The 13,411-nt window shown below is 36.8% G+C and overlaps 1 protein-coding gene across 2 annotated transcripts in view; it reads left to right on the plus strand.

Annotated features, from left to right (window-relative positions):
- The first annotated feature begins 10,137 nt into the window (after positions 1–10,137).
- Positions 10,138–13,411, plus strand: part of itgb1a (integrin, beta 1a) — a 36,720-nt gene continuing 33,446 nt past the window's right edge. The window contains exon 1 of one of the 2 annotated variants that reach the window (XM_049564745.1): positions 10,138–10,536. The gene's annotated coding sequence lies outside the window, so the exon portion shown is untranslated. The remainder of the gene's footprint in view (positions 10,537–13,411) is intronic. The other variant, XM_049564747.1, reaches the window with a different exon arrangement.

Genomic DNA, 13,411 nt, shown 5'->3' on the forward strand with positions numbered 1-13,411 from the left:
CAACGGTATATTGATAAGCTTAATATTGCCGCTCTACCTCAGTGTCCCTTCTCCTTACCTTGCTCGTCTTGGAAAAAACATCATGTGGAAATTCCTTTTTAAGAAGATGAGCATTTCGGCGTGCTCAGCCGTCAGCCTGCTCCTACTACCGGCACACGTTGTTGTTTTGAGACATGCCTCTACATGCTGGTAGATTGATACAAGTGCTAGAGCGGACCGCTGGACTGCTTGAATCACGGATCATCAATGCTTTAGCTTAACATACATAAATACAGTTAACTGTTACTCTAAAAAATATTATATTTATATTTGTACTGGTTTCTTTATATGGATCCTCATTGACCGACTTTGGTTCTGATTTTAAAGTTTGAAGTCAAATCATTTTACTGCTCATCAGTTACTTTAGCTAACTAATGCTATTTTAAGTGTTCAATAGTTACTTGTAGCTTACTGTTATAACTGTTATCCATTACATGTTGCTAACTAATGCTGTTTTAAGTGTTCAATAGTTACTTGTAGCTTACTGTTACAACTGTTATCCATTACATGTTGCTAACTAATGCTATTTTAAATGTTCAATAGTTACTTGTAGCTTACTGTTACAACTGTTATCCATTACATGTTGCTAACTAATGCTATTTTAAATGTTCAATAGTTACTTGTAGCTTACTGTTATAACTGTTATCCAATACATGTTGCTAACTAATGCTATTTTAAGTGTTCAATAGTTACTTGTAGCTTACTGTTATAACTGTTATCCATTACATGTTGCTAACTAATGCTATTTTAAGTGTTCAATAGTTACTTGTAGCTTACTGTTATAACTGTTATCCATTACATGTTGCTAACTAATGCTATTTTAAGTGTTCAATAGTTACTTGTAGCTTACTGTTATAACTGTTATCCATTACATGTTGCTAACTAATGCTATTTTAAGTGTTCAATAGTTACTTGTAGCTTACTGTTATAACTGTTATCTATTACATGTTGCTAACTAATGCTATTTTAAGTGTTCAATAGTTACTTGTAGCTTACTGTTACAACTGTTATCCATTACATGTTGCTAACTAATGCTATTTTAAGTGTTCAATAGTTACTTGTAGCTTACTGTTATAACTGTTATCCATTACATGTTGCTAACTAATGCTATTTTAAGTGTTCAATAGTTACTTGTAGCTTACTGTTATAACTGTTATCCATAACATGTTGCTAACTAATGCTATTTTAAGTGTTCAATAGTTACTTGTAACTTACTGTTATAACTGTTATCCACTACATGTTGCTAACTAATGCTATTTTAAGTGTTCAGTAGTTACTTGTAGCTTACTGTTATAACTGTTATCCATTACATGTTGCTAACTAATGCTATTTTAAGTGTTCAATAGTTACTTGTAGCTTACTGTTATAACTGTTATCCATTACATGTTGCTAACTAATGCTATTTTAAGTGTTCAATAGTTACTTGTAGCTTACTGTTATAACTGTTATCCATTACATGTTGCTAACTAATGCTATTTTAAGTGTTCAATAGTTACTTGTAGCTTACTGTTATAACTGTTATCCATTACATGTTGCTAACTAATGCTATTTTAAGTGTTCAATAGTTACTTGTAGCTTACTGTTATAACTGTTATCCATTACATGTTGCTAACTAATGCTGTTTTAAGTGTTCAATAGTTACTTGTAGCTTACTGTTATAACTGTTATCCATTACATGTTGCTAACTAATGCTATTTTAAGTGTTCAATAGTTACTTGTAGCTTACTGTTATAACTGTTATCCATAACATGTTGCTAACTAATGCTGTTTTAAGTGTTCAATAGTTACTTGTAGCTTACTGTTATAACTGTTATCCATAACATGTTGCTAACTAATGCTATTTTAAGTGTTCAATAGTTACTTGTAACTTACTGTTATAACTGTTATCCATAACATGTTGCTAACTAATGCTATTTTAAGTGTTCAATAGTTACTTGTAGCTTACTGTTATAACTGTTATCCATAACATGTTGCTAACTAATGCTATTTTAAGTGTTCAATAGTTACTTGTAGCTTACTGTTATAACTGTTATCCATTACATGTTGCTAACTAATGCTATTTTAAGTGTTCAATAGTTACTTGTAGCTTACTGTTATAACTGTTATCCATTACATGTTGCTAACTAATGCTATTTTAAGTGTTCAGTAGTTACTTGTAGCTTACTGTTATAACTGTTATCCATTACATGTTGCTAACTAATGCTGTTTTAAGTGTTCAATAGTTACTTGTAGCTTACTGTTATAACTGTTATCTATTACATGTTGCTAACTAATGCTGTTTTAAGTGTTCAATAGTTACTTGTAGCTTACTGTTATAACTGTTATCCATTACATGTTGCTAACTAATGCTATTTTAAGTGTTCAGTAGTTACTTGTAGCTTACTGTTATAACTGTTATCCATTACATGTTGCTAACTAATGCTATTTTAAGTGTTCAATAGTTACTTGTAGCTTACTGTTATAACTGTTATCCATTACATGTTGCTAACTAATGCTATTTTAAGTGTTCAATAGTTACTTGTAGCTTACTGTTACAACTGTTATCCATTACATGTTGCTAACTAATGCTATTTTAAGTGTTCAGTAGTTACTTGTAGCTTACTGTTATAACTGTTATCCATTACATGTTGCTAACTAATGCTATTTTAAGTGTTCAATAGTTACTTGTAGCTTACTGTTATAACTGTTATCCATTACATGTTGCTAACTAATGCTATTTTAAGTGTTCAATAGTTACTTGTAGCTTACTGTTATAACTGTTATCCATTACATGTTGCTAACTAATGCTATTTTAAGTGTTCAATAGTTACTTGTAGCTTACTGTTATAACTGTTATCCATTACATGTAGCTAAGTTATGCTAATGCTATGCTACCAATGCTATTTCTACTGTTTAATAGTTACTTGTAGCTAGCTGTTTCAACCATTATCCATGACTTTTAATTATTTCAACTCTTTAATAGTTACTTGTAGTTAGCTGTTTCAACCGTTACCGATTACATTTAGCTAACTAATGCTCTTTCAGCCATTTGTCAAGCCAAGTGTTTTAACAGTTTCCCTTATTTTTAGCCAACTACTGCCAATTATCCGCTTATCCATTACTTTTAGCAAACCAAGGTTCATGTTGTTAGAGCTTACATACATTCAGAATAGTCAGACATAGTGGACATTATTAATGCTGACATGCAGTACTGGCCTGTGGCATAGGCAATATAGGTGAATGCTAAGGGGGCTGTCATCACTATAAAAGGTAAAATTAATGACTAAATGATTTATAATAACAAAAATCACAATTAAAAATACCAACAATGCAGACAAGAGGTGCAAAGATATTTAAAATGATTTAAACTTGATTTTCCAGCTAACTCATATTTCCCACATACATAGGTTTATAGTTTGCTAAATAATACGCAGTTATCAAGTCAAGTCAAGTCAGGATTTATTTCTAGAGCACATTTAAAATGACGGCAGTCAGCCAAAGTGCTGCACATTGGGGGGTACAGAGTTAAAACAACATCAATAACAAAAATAGAATAGATGTAGAAAACAACAATAAGAAGACAGAGCAAACAGTGCAAACATTAAAATAGCAATTAAAAAAACAAAAAAAAAACAAATGGAGGTGCATTTCAGCCACTCTAGTCTCACAGTGCATGTGCATGTTAACTCTGTTCTTCTCCATCTCACATCCTTTGTAGACATTATAGCAGGTATGTATTAGACTACAAATATTTACCAGACGAAAATAAAGTATTTATTCATACACAGTAAACATCTGCCTAGGAAATGCAAGGGTGTAAATAATCAAAGTAATAATGGCTGAAATCTATTTTCAGGGTTGTATTGTGCATGCTAGCTCACTGTGTTTTCTTACTGGGACACTTGAATTGAACAGAGCAATTTAAATTGTGCTCTTCCCACTGACAAGTCAAATTGTCTGCTCTAAAAAAAAAAAAAAAAAAAGGAGGCCTATTATTATGTTGTCATGACAGTGACAGTTGTTTGCTCTGAATGTGATGTCAATGACAGGGATTTTGGATGCTATGAAAGGAAAGCAAAAAAATGTAAACCAACTATTATTGCATTTTTAAGGCATGTGTCTGTTCGTTTCCATGCAGTGACCAAAACTGACCACAGGGAGGCTCCAGAAGTCATGGAAGTACTGATATGTACAGCATACTGTGAGTAGAGCAACACATCAGAACTTCAGATCATGCCTTCATTGTTATTACCTATTACACATTTAATGAAATGTTTAATATTGTAAAATCCTCTCAAAAACACAAGAAAGAATAATACAGATCAGTTTGTGCTGTTTTAGTTAGAGAAGATGACATGGTGAAGTCAGAAGAGAGACATTGAATCAGAAAATCTACTTGACCTCTCCAATAATTATAATTAGAATTATAACAATAATCATAATAATGACTTTATTAAGGACAGACAATCGTCTATGTACAAAAATACCATATAATAAATACAATATATTGAAAAGAAAGGCAGAAATATTCACTCTGCATGATACAAATTCATATTATAAGACAAAATTCAATAAACTGCACCCACAGACAGGCTGGAGAGCCAGTGGCCCCTGACTGAGATCAGCTCAGGGTCGCCAAGGCCTGGATGATGCCATTTCCTGAGACATGGAGCCTTCACACATGTCGATATATAAGATTTCATATTACAGCAGGGCAGGTAGGCACACGAACATTTACAAACACTTGGCTGGCACTGCACCATTGTGGAAGTTTAAGAAACAGTCTCATTCCATCATTATAGGCCACAGTAAGGCGGAATTTTTACTTCTGTGTTGAATCGTCGCCATACCTATGGCGTAGGCTCTGCGTTGAAGTAGAGCTGGCCACTAGGCTAATTTATACAATGTAAAATACCAGAGGCTTGTGCTAATAATGTTAGCATGTGATATTTGTTTGGAAAACGTGTTTAGTATAAGACATGTGCTTTGTCTATGAATGCTGCGAGCTATAGTGAAGCTGATTTGTGTACTTGTCTTTGAAATTGAAGTCATGTTTAATGTGTGTTTTGAATCAACTAAACTTCACAGGACTTCACAGAAACCTCCACCGCCGACTATTGTTTTTGAGGTGTAACTGCAGAGTGACACAGACACGCCATATTTGTACATTTAATCTCATTTAATCTCATTACACACTTTAAGAGGAACACCAGATAAAAACAATTGAGGAAATAGTAATTTTCTGTTTCCTTTACTTCTGACAATCATGATGTTGCTCTTATTGGTTTTATATTTGATGTCAAAATCAGCACCATAGTTAGAGCAGCTGTTGTAGGCCAGTGCTGTATGGGCAGAAGACTAGAAATCATCTGCATACATAAGATGAGTTATTAAAATATAGCCAGCGATACACCCTGTATTACATGCATTCAACAGTTGGAACACGTCATCCATGTGCACATTAAAAAGCTTCGTCTGGGCCACATTCAGTCTGTCTGAGCTTCTGTGTTACTCCTTATCTCTTCTGACTAAGCATATCAAAGATTGAGCTTCCTGGACATGCTGCCGTCACCTCGATCACCTCCATTTCCTGTTGCTGAGTCACACAGTCTCTTTTCTTTAACAGTCATTTCTGCTCACTCAGTGATGTGATTCATGCTCTATCACTAGTGGTTCTGCTGATAGTTCTTATGTATGATTTATATCAGTACAATCACTGCTTCATCTGAGTCCCATGAGTCATTATTTTTTACAATGAATGCCAAACTGTCGCACTTTTTACCATGATTTTTAGGTTATTCAATCAATACCAGAGACTATATGGGGAAAAGAATGGATTAGTTTCTGTCAAGTTGAAGCACATTAAACTTTTCACCCATCTCAGGGGGCAGGGAGGGAGATAAGGAGCTGCATTCCTCTGTAAACACTCCCCAGAGTCTAAACAGGATTCAAGGATCTTCCGGATGTGATAATTTGTTTTCTCTTACATTTTTCCACTCCATCCCCACTGCTGAGACAGAAATAACTTTCCACAAAGCTTAAAGTAAATACATAACTGGCTAGGTTGATTATTTTTACTGAAAATAATCCGAAAACAGAGCCGCGTGTTGTTCTGTGTGTTTTTATATAGAATGTCATGCTGTGGAAAGTGAAGAAAATTCTTATTGTTTTTATTAAGGCTTATGTGTTGTGATAAATGGGGGGTTTACTCATTTTATAAACTGCATTTGCTCTTAAGTTCTTGAAAAGGTGGTGCTAACCCAACTCTTAATTGTGTTAAACAGACTAAGATCTTAAATACATTCCAAAACATAGCACTGAAACTGCTCTGCTAAGGGTCAGGAATGATTTACTGATGGGTGCTGATGCTGGGGAATGTTTCATTACACTGTTTCTTGACGTTAGTGCTGCGTTTGGGACTGTCGATCATAACACCCTCATCAATAGACTAAAGTGGGATTTATAGTTGTGTGCAGCGTTTTGCAGTGGAGGTTTCTGTGAAGTGAAGGGTTGGGACTCGTTAGGATTTTAACTATTCCGATTCCTTACAGATTCTTTCTTAACAGTTCGATTCCTCTTACCGATTCCTGCATTATATTCATTATACTTGCTATACTTAAAGAAGTATATAATAAACACAAATGCAATCATACAAATACAAAAACTTTATTCTAACTGTTGCACAGTACAATTAGATGAAAATACACATTTGTGTGTGGTGTGTATTTCAGATTTAGAGCTTGTATCATCTCCCTGAGAATATATAACAACAAAAAGTGATTCTCTGATTTCTACAGTAACACTATTACCTCAAATTAACCACAGCAATGTAATAAAAAATACTCACATGCATTCATGCTTGGGCACTGTTATTTACGTGACAACACCTGAACAGAACACACACACGCATTGGCTGTTTGTTTCTACCACTCCCCTCGCTGGAAGCCTCGGACCTCTAGCCGCCCACCTCCGCCTTGATTAAACGCTGAAAATTAAAAAAAGAGGGAGACAGGTTTCTCCTATTTTATCTTATTTTGTTATATTTCTCCATCTCCCCTCGCTGGAAGCCTCGGACCTCCCGCCGCCCACTCCCGTCTCAAACACGAAGGTCTCCCTCTCTGCGGAGCACCCACGGCGCACGCCCGGCCTGTCAAATAGCCTGTAACCATAACAACTGTGTGACACAAACTCAGTGCTTTAGTAATTAAATTATGTCGGGCTCGGTCGGGTTCGGACAGAAATATGTGGCCTGTGCCGCACTCTAATGGAAATGCATGTGACGTTTTTTTTTTTTTTACAATCTAGGAACTGTTTGCAGGAACGTTACTCCAAATGTGATGGAACCGGTTCCAAAAAAGAACCAGATCCGGATCCCAACCCTAGTGAAGTGCTGTCAAGTTTAGTTGATTCTAAACACACATTAAACATGGCTTAATAGAGACAAATTCCAACACAAGTACACAAATCAACTTCACTATGACTTGCAGCATTCACAGACAAACACTTTTGATGGACACATTATCCCCACAAATACAACATGCTAATGTTATTAGCACAAGCCTATGGCATTTTACGTTGTATAAATTAGCTTAGCGACGAGCTGAGATTTCCTCTGCTCATATGAAGCCAGGATAAATCACACACAAGACTTAAAATGTTATTTTTGTGGAAGCTTTACTGTCTACGCAATTTATTGTTTCTTATCTGAGAAATTAAAGTAAATAAAAGCTGTGTTTCCACTGAGGGAAATGGTTTCAGCTTACAAAAATAGACAGGAGGTCTGCGTTGCTGCGACATGTAATTACATTTCTGGGGAGGTGCACGTCGGGCTACTGTAGGCTCTACTTTGACGTAGAGCACATTAAACATGGCTTAATAGAGACTTTGACGTAGAGCCTACACTGTAGCTACAGCGTCGATTCAACGCAGAGGTATAAATTCCCTTTAAATCAGTGTGTAGGTATGTCTTGAACTGCTCTTAAATGGTTTGAATCATGTTTGTTTTTACTTTACATGCTTCCATTAGGATGCATTATCAGTTATTTCAATGGGGTGTCATACCACTGTTACGCTGATGACACCCAAATCTACTTGTCCTTTAAGCCAGATAATGTTAACTGTCTGAACACTTTGATGGAGTGCTTCACTGCTGTTAAGAAATGGATGACTTGCAATTTTCTGTAGCTAAACTCAGACAAGACAGAAGTAATTATCTTTGGCCCTGATTACTTAGCAAGGAAATTACAACCCTTTATTGGTCCTCTGGCGACCAATATAAAATCTAAAGTGAGAAACTTAGGCATCACTTTTTCAGATGACCCACATGTCAATAATCTCATTAAATTCTGCTACTTCCACCTGAGAGATATTATCATAACCAAATCGGCTTTGTCTTTTTCTGACCTAGAAAAGCTTATTCATGCTTTATATTCTCGCACCTTGACTACACTGTTTACATGCCTCAGTAAATCTTCAGTAGCTCGGCTTCAACCAGTGCAGAACGCTGCAGCTTGTATTTTAACTGGGACAAATCATAGGACTCCTATCAACCCAGTTCTCGCCTCCCTCCACTGTTTGCCAGTTAACTTCAGAAGTGATTTTGAAATTCTTTTAATAACTTAAAGCTCAAGGTTTAGCACCAAGTTATACTGTGGAGCTTCTCCACAAAGCACTATTACAATTTAGGAAATTCAGAAACTATTAACAACAATATATTAATACAAAATACATGGACCTAAATTTTAAAGAAGAAAAAAAATTAAGGAGGAATAAATGGAATAATAAGGAATAAATAAAATTAAAAGGCAGAGTGTGATCTGATGAACTATATGTTGTTATTGTTGTGTTGGTTGTCTCTTTCTTTCAGTATATTTATAGACAACCAACACTACTTAGGCTAATACACCTCAGGAGGCATTATTTAATAAGTACTGTTAGCACTGAAGTGATTTACACGAACTGTTACTCTCAGGGTCGGACTGGATTTTCTTGTAATATTTTTGTGGTAATTTCTAAAGAAACGTCACACCATCGTGAGGAAAAAAAACTGTAAGAGATGCTTAAATGGGATAACTTTTATATAACATAGATGTCGCATGACAGCACAGTGTACTTTGCTTTTTAACTCAGGGTTTTAACTTAGTTCTTTGTTTCTGCTTATATTTATTGATTTAGTTTGTCTTAAAATCTAACTTTAATCTCTATTTTTATTATTGTTTTGGGTAAAAGGAGACTGGCATCTAAGAATTTCATGGTTTGGTGTGAACCACTGTGTTTTTACTGTGCATATAAACTTCTTGAATTTTGAATTTGAATCATTAAGATAAATGGCAGCAGAATTGCATTAATGTTGCTTCTGTTTATATAAATGTGCAGTGCATTGATGATGATGATGATGATGATGATGATGATGACAAACACCATTTTGATGAAGTTACAGATTGATGTATTATTACAGACATATTGCCAGCATCTGTATAAATAGGCAGCTCTGTGAGTGGGCGTGTCCTCTTCCAGTGACGTCAGCAGAAGGGTAAGCTTTAAAGCGGCAGAAATAAAACAGGAAATGATTTGCAGCTGCCTTCAAAATAAAACCACTTGAAATTTTATACATTTCTAAACATTTGACAGTAGCTATAAATGATTATGCAGTGTGTGTGTGTTTGCATGAATTATCACCAATTTCCAGTTAATCCATTTTATGTGTTCACCTATAGGTTGTAAGCCGTCTTTGTGTGGTTGTTCTCATTTGATTGTTTTCACAGTATGCTATGTTTTCAGTTTTTATCAATATATTTATTGTAGGTGTTTATGTGTAAGCTAACAGTATCAATGTAGCAGATTTTTCGGTGTTTGCTGTGTGTTTGCATTTTAATCGCTGTGTGTCCTCAAGTGGCAGGTAAGTAAATACTATATTTATATCACAGTCTGCAGTAATTATGCTTTAAATAAATTTTAGATATGTATAGTAAAATAGGCATATTTTTCTATGTTCCTGAGTGTGAACAGACTAATAAAATGAATTATAGAGTGAGTTTTTAAATGCTTCATGTAGTTGGCGTCCGAGTTTTATTTTGAAGGTCACAACCGGAAGTGGTGCGTGTTCCGTTGTCTCTTGGCAGCAGTGATGTTCAGGCAGGAGGAGCGGAGCTCTGCGGGTTCGCCTCTCCGCTTTCTCCTGAATTAGACCGAGGAGAAGAGGTTCACAGAGGCGCTGCTGGGATTTTGTTTCCTTCTCCAGCCACCATACTGTTCCCACATTTGGTTTTAATATTAACTGTGTACATTTTCTCTGTGGAGGGAAGTTGAGGAGGGAATGAGCAGCAGGGGCAATCTGCCGTGACTTTAGTCGGAGGAGAAAGTGGCCCCCGGTGCCAACAGGGCAGATAGTTGCTGCTGCTGCTGTCTGTCTGTCTGTCTGTGCTGCAGTGTGGAGGATCATCACTGGGAGCTGCTGAGGAGGAAAAGCTCGCTCACTTCTTCTGTATGTCGCCTCGGAAATAAAACCACAGCGCCAAGGTAAATAAAGATTCACTTTATTTTATATCTGTGTAGAGGTCTGTGTCATGGACAGTAACTTTACACTGATGCAGAGGTACTTCAGGGTACTTGTTATCACTTGTAGCAACATTTAAATGTTCCTGTATGGCACTCAAAAATGAATGTGTGGTGTATATGTTAAGATATCACTTGGTATAATTGTGCAGCATAGGAGGGATGAACAATAACATCGGTACATCATCGGTATCGGCCGATATCGGCATTTAAATGAACTATTAGAATCGGCCAACATGTTTTTTTCTGATGGTGCACAATGTACAAATATTACATACATTGTAAAGTATTTAATGTCTCCATCTGCTGGTGGGCCATCACAATAAGAGTATGCATGTATAGTATGATGCTAATTTACTACAGAAGAGACTTGGCAATCACTAAAATTATGTAGAGGAAAATATATCGATATCGGTTGTGGTTATTGGTCAAATGAGTTGTTACATATGAGCGTATGGGATATCAGCAAAAAAAATCCAATATCGTGCATCCCTAATAGCATGCAAGCTTCAAAACGGGCTAGCTTAAATAATGTTTTTCAAAAGTTGTTGAAGGGTTGCAATGGTGCGGGACTTTCACGGTACGATAACATTCTCAGAAAATATTGCGATATCATGACATTACAAAGGCTTTGGGGTTCACTTCATTTTGTCTAAAATTACGTAAAAGTGGATATGTCAGTATCAGTTATCAGTCAAATAAGTTGTTACATATCGGCAAAAAATCCAGTATCACGCATCGAGCATTCAAGCTTCAAAATGTGCTAGCTTAAATTATGTTCTTTAAAGTAATTGTTATTGTCGGGTTGGAACAGTGTGCAACTTTCACGGTAAGATAACTGTCTTATTACAGTATTACAAAATTATTATTAGATACAATGACACTTAAAGGAACAAAAACATTTTTTTCATTTCCAACAAACGTTTTATTACTTTAATCGACACGTGCAGCCATTTTAAGTCGCTAGTTGAAAATAACTAAAATAAAGATGAGGTCAGTACCATAGAAAAGAGGGGTGGGAATCACCAGAGCATCGTTGATACAATATTGTCACGATACTTTACACGATACAATATTATTGTGATTTTAAATATGTTGTAATATGCTGAGTATCACGGTAAAACATTGTGATACATTGCGATTTATTACCTTTTTTTATTTTTCATTTTGCAGCAAAATGTATTTAGAGGACTGAAAAGGCAATTGATTATATCATTCTAGTAGGCTACCTGAAGTTTAATTTGTAATATTAATATTTATATAATTAAAAAATCGATACTTGGCACTGTGTGACGATACGATATTGCTTATTTGTTCGCCCTCCCCTAATAGCAAAGCAAACCTACATAGTATGGTAACTGTCAATGTTCACACCATGGTGTACCTTGAAAGCAGTACACTGCTGTAACCAGATTTGTAGCTTATGACGGTTTAATAAAAGGGATGATAATGGTGTGTCCATGTGTGTGGTTTGAGGGCAGTGTGCTCTCTTAAAATTCATTAACTAATCTGCTTTAATAATGCAAGCTACACAACATTATTCACCCGTTCATCTTTCCTGGATCAGAGCAACAGGCTGTTGTTGCACCTCTCCTTGTTTAATGCAGACGGTCATATGAAAGAGCTTCAACGAGCGATCTCACATGATCTATTTAAATTACTCAGGGATCACTTGACCTGAGATGCTGACAGGCCAGAGGGAGAGATGCCTCAGAAGTTTAAATCCGCTGTGAGTCAGTGAGGTCCCAAAGAGACAGAGTGAAGTAAATCCTGAAGCCTTGTGTAGCAAACCTGAAGCAGAGATATGAATATAATGAGGGGAATGCTTAAATACATCAACATACATGAAGAGCTTGCTGCTTGTTATTGCTCCGTGCGGTGCATGATCGACGGGCTGCACATCACGCACTGATTGGATCAAGCAGAGTCCCCCCCGTTTCATCTGAAGGAGAGGACGCTGACCGCGCTGACTCCACAGTGAAGCTGGAGAGCCTCGGCATCAGTTTAATCAGGGAAATGGACACAGGAAGGGAGGCAAGGGCGGAGTGAAAGAGAGGATGTCAGAAGGAGATATGGAAGTTGAAGGGGGTGGAGGCAGGGCCGTTAAAGAGGAGGATGGGGAGGAAGGCTAATTGAGGAGGAGGGTAAATGTAGGACAGTGGGGGAGCTGATAGACGGTAGCAGAGCCAGTAGCCACCAGCTGAATCGATGTGACCTCGGGCCCCCGGGGAACAGCTGCTGCCGACTCCCACCTGATTTACGAGGTCACTTAGTGCACACACAGGGCCACACCCAGGCCTGTCTCCTGCACATGTGACGTTTCACATGTGTGTGTTTGTTGTTTTTTCGGCCAGTGAATGACGTCCAACTTATGTGTGAACTTGTCCCCTCGAGACGGAAGTGATAAATATGCACTTTGTGATTTTCTGTGTGTGTGTGTTGCTGTGTTCCTGAGGGACAGGAGTGATGAATGTGTGTGATCACCCTCTGTGACACATGCTTTGTGCCGGAGGGGGAGATCTAGGCTCACAGGCGTGAAGCGGTGCAAATAATCGCCTGCTACAGCCATTTACCTCCACCACATGCACACCCATGCACGCACGCACACTTACCCCGCAGGTTTGAAAGCGAGGCTACAACTGTTGATCCCAGCAGAGCAGTTATCTGTGATTTGTTAGGCTCTGAATCACATGTTGTACCCGCAGCACAAACCTCTGCAGTTTTTCCTACAGTCTCAAACCAGTTAGATTAAAACCAACTATTACAGAAATTTAAGACTCTAAGCTTAACACAATAATTCCCCTTGCTGCGTTTCTTCCATCTTATTCTTCTGGAAATT

The sequence above is a fragment of the Epinephelus fuscoguttatus genome, linkage group LG21 (assembly GCF_011397635.1).
Source record: "Epinephelus fuscoguttatus linkage group LG21, E.fuscoguttatus.final_Chr_v1".
NCBI classification, from domain to species: domain Eukaryota; kingdom Metazoa; phylum Chordata; class Actinopteri; order Perciformes; family Serranidae; genus Epinephelus; species Epinephelus fuscoguttatus.